We start from the raw sequence: 7,112 nt of genomic DNA, 5'->3' as shown, positions 1-7,112 counted from the left end.
CTATTTGGAAAATATAATAAAAACTGACCAACAAATCAGTTTGTGATTAAACATGAGAAGTACCATTGGAGGAATGATTGCTAAATGCTTTTAATGCTATTCAGCTCTAAGATACTATCCCAAAATTACTCATTTAGTCATCCCTTACCAAAGCTACCAGCATGTTTCCCACAGGCCAAAGACACTCCATTTCAGTGCATGAAGGACAACAGCAATGTTTCTACCTCTGCTTTCTCTCACAGTCTTTTTGTTTTGACAAGCTATATTCCTCAAAAATTCTGAGTTTGTTTTGCTGTTACATAAGGCAAGACCTGGACAAGAAAGCAGGAATCAGTCTGCTCTGATTTTCTTTCTGTTGCACTAAAAAGTGCTGAACATCTATGACTGAAATCACTGAAACAGAAGAAAACCTCTCTTCATTACTCTCCTTTTCCATGAGAAATTTAAGTTTCGTTTGTGCTAAATACTTGTGATCACAGAATCAATACAGCAATTACTACACTCAGACACTGTTAATTTAGATGTCAACAGTTTTACCCCTCCTTTTTAAACCTGCAGTTTGTTCACTGTTTTCTCCTAATACTCCCTTAATTAAAACATCAAAAGAAAAAAAACCTCCTCTTTGAATGCCATTTTCTGTCCATCCTCCTCTCTTACTGAAGAGTAAGAAGAGCTTCCAGTGAATATTTCCAATGTCCCCAGTCGGTTCTATGAAATCAAAGACAGACAACGTCCTTAATATCATGATGGCTAAAATCAAATAGGAATAATTTCATATCAGCAACAGCTGGGTTAAGAGCTAAGGAGACACCCTCCACCCTGTCAGCTCAGCTTTTGTTACTGAAGTCATCAGCCACAAGTAGGCATACATGGAATATAATGAACATCCACTGTTTTTTAATGAAGTCCTAAGCTAAGACAGATGATTCATGCTACTTGTATTGCACACTAGAGCACACCAGGTCAAACATCCAGAGCGAGTCATTAACCTTAAAATGTAATGAAGCATTTGCATCTACTGAATGTGAAAACACAGGCTACATCCTCTTTGTTAATTGAGTGCACCTTTTTTAGACATGGTCTTGATTTGCTCCAGAGAAAAGCCCTTCTTCACAGTCAGACCCCAACTAATGGTTGTCTCAACATGTTTTATTCCAGTCATACAAGCAGGCCTTCAGATCTGATTCTTACTAAAATCTAAAAATCAGGATGGTGAGCAAAAGTTACTTTTTGTTAGGGTTAATGGCAAAACTTCTGAGACAGCTCCTGTTCTGTAAAGCTTGTAAAGATGTAAGAAGAGCATACACTATCCAATGAGGGAGAAGGGGCAAAAAGGCCTTTTCTCAGTCATGGTCTAGGTTCCACTCCCTGACAAAGCTAACAAATCAACACTGATCATCTCAGGATTACACAAGGCTCTGCTGTCTACCACCACAGAGGATAAAAAGCCTCCAAGTTCACTTGGGATCTCATTTTATTAACCACACTGCTGCACAGAAACTACACCAGTGGGCTCCATTATAAAGTCTAAAGACAGATAGCCAGACAGACTCGGCAATTCAGACTTTGTTGAGGTTTCTTTTTAATCCTGAGCTTGTTTTAAAGAACAACTCCTTTTTTTGTGAACTTCCCAGAAAAAAAAAAAAACAAAACAAACAAACCCCAAGTCTTTCAAGAGGACCTGAAAACCTGATGAGCTTCAAATACAAGAAATAACAAGCTTTTGAATGGAAACCATGGAGAGCCACTTTGGAAATTCAAGAACTGAAACATTAAGCCAGCACATGGAAAAGGAATTAAATTTTGCTCATGAAAAAGGAATTAAATGAAAGCATTTTCTTCAAGAAAGAATACGGAAGTCCTGGGGTTATTAAGTCATGGTAGCAACAAAATATGTGATTCTGTGGTAGACTCTCTCACTTGGAATCTCAAAATATTTTCAGCTTATTAACTTTTATAATTTCCTTATCCAAATGAGAAGATTAATCATTACCAAAAGAATTCCCACAAAACATCAGAAGTGCTTGAAAGAGCTAAACACAAGCAGAGAATCCTTGCTTGACTCTTATTCTGTTACTTCTAAAGCAATGCTTCACTGTGATACTACCACTCACTCAAGGACACTTTTGTGTTTTGTTTGGGGTTTTTTTGTTTGGTCTTGTTTTGTTAACTACCAGTGCTCCCAAATAGCAGGCAAACAAATAAGAAACTAGAAGGGCCACAACAAAACTTCTTCAAAGCAATCCTTTCCTAACCCATAGCAGCTCTTCAAATGTCAATGTAAAGGACCATACAACTCTAAGAATGTAGTTTACCTCCACTGACAGAAGTGCAGCAACCTGAAGCCTGTTCTCCTGTGAAGGGTTATGTTTTCTGACCCCCTCAGAGGAAAGGAGCAAATACAGGAAGTTTTATGAGGACAGTTATGGATTTTAAAGTAATATCATCACAACTGTACTCCTTCATGCAAGTGCAACAAAACTAGGACTAGAAATGTACTATTGCTAGGGAATATCATTAGCAAAATACAAATATTCTGCATTTGTATACTGTTACTGTAATGTTAAAAAAGGCTAACGAGCCTGAGCTTATGACAATCTGCCAAAAAGGTCCAAAAGAATTTTATAAAAATATGAACATTGATTTAAACTTACAAAAAATAAAAATTAGGCCCCTTATAATAGGGATTTTTTTTCTTAAGTTAGGAAAAATAATTCCCCAATAACTTGGGGGAGGGGGGAAATTATGGCCAAACTCCATTTGGAAAGAAAATACAATTCTCAGGAGCTAAACAATTAAAAACCTCTTACAGGAAGTGAGTAGGAGTCTGAAATTAAATGAAAGGACTCATGAAACATTGCATTCTTGTTCTGCATTTTGTGTGTCTTATTTTAGCTACTTAAAATCTCAGGCACTTGAGTTTTGAAATACAAAAGGTACACTGAAGTTAGATCTGAGCTTATGTGTTCAGTGCTACAATTGCATCTGGATTTAAATAAACTTTCTACTATAAATGTATAGTAAACAAAAATATTGGAAAGTGGACAACTCCTTTTTTGTGTTCTCTCAAAGACCAATATTTACCTGTCTGTCCATATTTACTCTTCCAGCAATATTTATCATTGATTCAGGTTGGTAAAAATAGTGATAGAACAACTGTGGGATAAGGAAGAAGAAATCAGACTGTACAAAATATCCTTACCTCTTTGATGACAAATTAGAGACCATGAGTGGAAAAGGAAATGTGATACAGGCACATTCCTTGATTCCTCTCTTGAAGGAATCAAGAGAGGCAGAAGAGAAAGTAAGTCAGTCTTGATTTACAACAATGACATCAACCTAAGAAATGAGATTTGACAAAGCTAATACGTAGAAAGAAAAATTAGCACAGTAGGGTACCCTGGCACATTATGGCACCCTCCACAGGCTTGAGACATGAAGGCTTCTGAAGGGAGCAAAAGACAATTAGAAGAGAGCAAAAGAGTAAATGTAGATTATATCCTAAGAAATATGTGGAATTTAGCTGCCTCTGATCTTGACATGTTCTCTCAGCTTACTTCTATGGAAATTAAATAAGTATTCATGATTTGGATGAAAAGAAGTAAAGGCTACAGCATCTAGAAAAACAGCAGGCAAAATTCACATTCTGAGACGCATTCACATTCTGACAACTTCTGTAAGGCAGGAAGTTGGGTGCTTTTTGCTTGAAGTAACACCTTTTTGTAAGAATAAAACTTTCACTAAAAAGTCCCACAGCATTTAAAATGTCCCATGCTGTTATCTTTCATACCTTAAACGTTCTGAAATACTTTATTGAAAAACACTCAATCATAATGAAAAATGTTTCAAACACTGTTAAACAAGTTTGATAAGTCCATGAGCATTTTTGGTAAGAAACAAAATGATAATGTGATTGTTTGAAAACTCTGTGAAATGGAAGCAAGCTAGTTCTCTTCAATGAAGGCCTTTCCTTGTTTTGGCCATATTTAATGTCCAAAAAATCGTATTGTCATGAATCTCCAGATAAAAGAAACCTCCTGAAAGCAGCAAGGATAAAACAAATACAAATTAATGTTGATATGATGTTCATTTTAGCTGACCAAGACTATGTTAATTACATCATACATTACACAAACACTGTAACCATAATGTCCATCTCCACAACAAGCACGGTGCTCAGCTCTTATGCAAAAGGAATTAGGAAACCACCGTGCTCTGGCATGGAACTTTGAGTGCTCTGAACAGTGTTTTATGTAATCGCTCTTGCATTCACAAGGACTTTGTCCCGACCAAATTTTGCTGCAATTAACTAAGACTAAAGATACTGATTATTTTACATTTACTTTCGGAGCTTGAGATATCCTTTGTTTAGGTCATCTGAAAACAAACACCACCCTAATTCAAAAAGGTTACTGCAGTTTAATAATCTTTAACTCAGTCCAAATCCAAGTTTATAAGGGATGAATTCACACAGTTTGATATTTAACTTGGGAAACGGAATCCTTTGTTTGACATAACGCTTTAAATAGGAATTTTTTTCTCAGCCTTCCTGAATTCCCACCTGACAAAGGACAGGTTAAAGACATAAATGTAGAGCTATCTTTACAAAGGGGACTGAAACACAAGTCAGATATGACTTGCATGGTTTGTCCTCTGTAAGTAAGCTATTCTTACACCTTCTAGCAGACAAGTCATGCATTACCTTTCAAAGAAGACTACCAGTTCTTAAAAATATGCACAAGAAACTAATGCAAAACTAGAGATGAAAACAATAAAAGATTCCATCTTTTCTTTAGAGATTAGCTTTCACAGAACATGTATGGAATTGTACTTCTGTAGTATCAGCAGAACTATCAGTTTTGCAGGAGTAGTGCTGATGAGCACCCAGCCTTACTAGAGCAGGCTGGGAGCTGCCCTGCCTGTGCTGCTGCCTTTGCCCTCGATGCAGGGGGGGGCCTTGGCACACAGCACACTCCTTCTATCAAAATGTGACTGCTTTCCATATACTGAATATATTTTTCTGGCAAATAGGAAATCACTAAACTGAAGCAGTTTCATGTCCTTTAAAGATGTTGCAGAAAATAAAAATAGTATGACAATTTTGTCAGCATTAAAGATGCTTGTATAAACCAAGTGCAGTCAAAGACTGATAGCATGTACATAATTCCTCACACTTAAAAATAGCCTTTTACACTTCATTAATCTCAATGTTTAAGCAGATGATGGAGGTTTAGGAGTAAACGAGTGCTAGCTTTCAAGTAGATATGTTCTAAATAATTTATAGTTAAAATACATGTCAATGCTGCTATACAGACATGAAAGTTGCAAAAATCATACAGCTGAAGTGAATATAGCTAGAGATTACAAGGAGATAGCAACAGCTATAGGGCAGGGATCATCTTCTGTCTGTACTCTGAAATGCCTGCCAGGCTTTTAGGTGGTGTGAAAACAGAGTATAAAGTAACATTTTCATGAGGCGTGTGCAGCATAAAGGTCAATCAATCACATTTTTCAAACTATGTCTCTTTGTTACAACATAAATGTTGCTATTTTACGAGAGTATTTTAAAACAGATGTTATTTTAAAAGGCCAGTGTTGTATTCTCATTAAATCAATAAAAAGCCAGGAAATCCCTGGAATTAGAAAACCTATACAGCTGTCCTCCTTACCTCTTATCCGTGTGACATAGAAATGCAGATTGTGACTGCATTGTGCAGATCTTAGCAGTGAATGCAGCTTTACAAGGTGCTTAGATTGAGTCTATTTCTTCTCACTTAAAGTTACATTATGCTAGACTTAAGGCATGCTTTATTTACATGCATTCAATCTCTAGTGGGAGTTTATATACTGTGCACTGGATAATTCTCTAAGTGAACAACAGTCCAGCATCAAGAAGAGTTTCATGCAGAATACAAATAGAAAGCATTAGACAACTACCTCCCAGGGACAGTGAGTTCCCTGGGCTTACGCTGGGGATGAGGATTGGTCGATCTGTTCACCCTCCGGGGCTGTCTGGAATTATAGACCAGGGACCTTATTGTCATACCCCAGCTGCTGCACAAAGCCACTAGAAGAAAGGAGATTTACGAGTATTTCAGCAGCACTGAACAAGGGATACAGCAGCTATACAACTGGGAGTACAGTGGCTCTAAATCTATAGGCATTATGCAAAAAGAAAATGCAGAGTTCGGCATCAAGGGAGCTCTCCCAGAGCAATAGGACATCTTTGTAAATTCTCTAAAGAATAAATTTAACAGTTATTAAAGAACAACACCCTGTTATTGCAGTCACTGAACTTTACAACACAAGGAAAGATGCAAGGGATTTTCAGAAAGACATCTGTCATTTAACAGTGACAGTGACCTCAGCACAGACAAGGAATTCAAATCCCCGGTGATGGAAACAAATTAACCCCTTGGTACACAGTGGGTTGAGAACTCCAGCATTAGGACTGCCGTGCATTCTAACAGTAGTAACAGGCTACACCAAATTTTACCTTCAGCAAAGCAACAGATGGAATGAGGGATATTCTTTAAATTATAATTGCTGTACACAAAATGTTATGACATTATTTAATATATGCTACTGACAGTCAAAGAACCATAAAATAATTTATGTTGGCAAAGGCCTTTCAGATCATTGTGTTCAACCACTAGCCTAACACTGCCAAATGCACCACTAAACCATGACCCTAAGTGCCACATCTACATGTCTTTTAAATAGCTCCAAGGATGGTGAAGCAGCCACCTCCCTGGGCAGCCTGTTCCAAATGTTGATAAACCCTTCAGTGACAAAATTTTCCCTAATATCCAATCTAAACTTTCCCTGATGCAATTTGAGGCCCTCTCCTCTTGCTTGTCCTACTGCCTGTGACCTGGGAGAAGAGACTGACCCCCCCCTCATTACAACCCCCATTCAGGAAGTTGCTCATGGTGACACTGTTCCCCTCAAGCCTCCTTTACCCCAAACATCCCCAGCTCCCTCTGCAGCTCATAGGACTTGTACTCCATACCCTTCCCCAGCTCTGCTGCCCTTCTCTGGACATGCTGCAGCACCTCAATGTCCTTTTTGTAGTGAGGGGCCCAGAACTGGACACAGTATTCAAGGTGCAG

The sequence above is a fragment of the Geospiza fortis genome, unplaced genomic scaffold, assembly GCF_000277835.1.
Source record: "Geospiza fortis unplaced genomic scaffold, GeoFor_1.0 scaffold403, whole genome shotgun sequence".
Lineage (NCBI taxonomy): Eukaryota > Metazoa > Chordata > Aves > Passeriformes > Thraupidae > Geospiza > Geospiza fortis.
Note: the sequence above shows the minus strand (reverse complement) of the source record.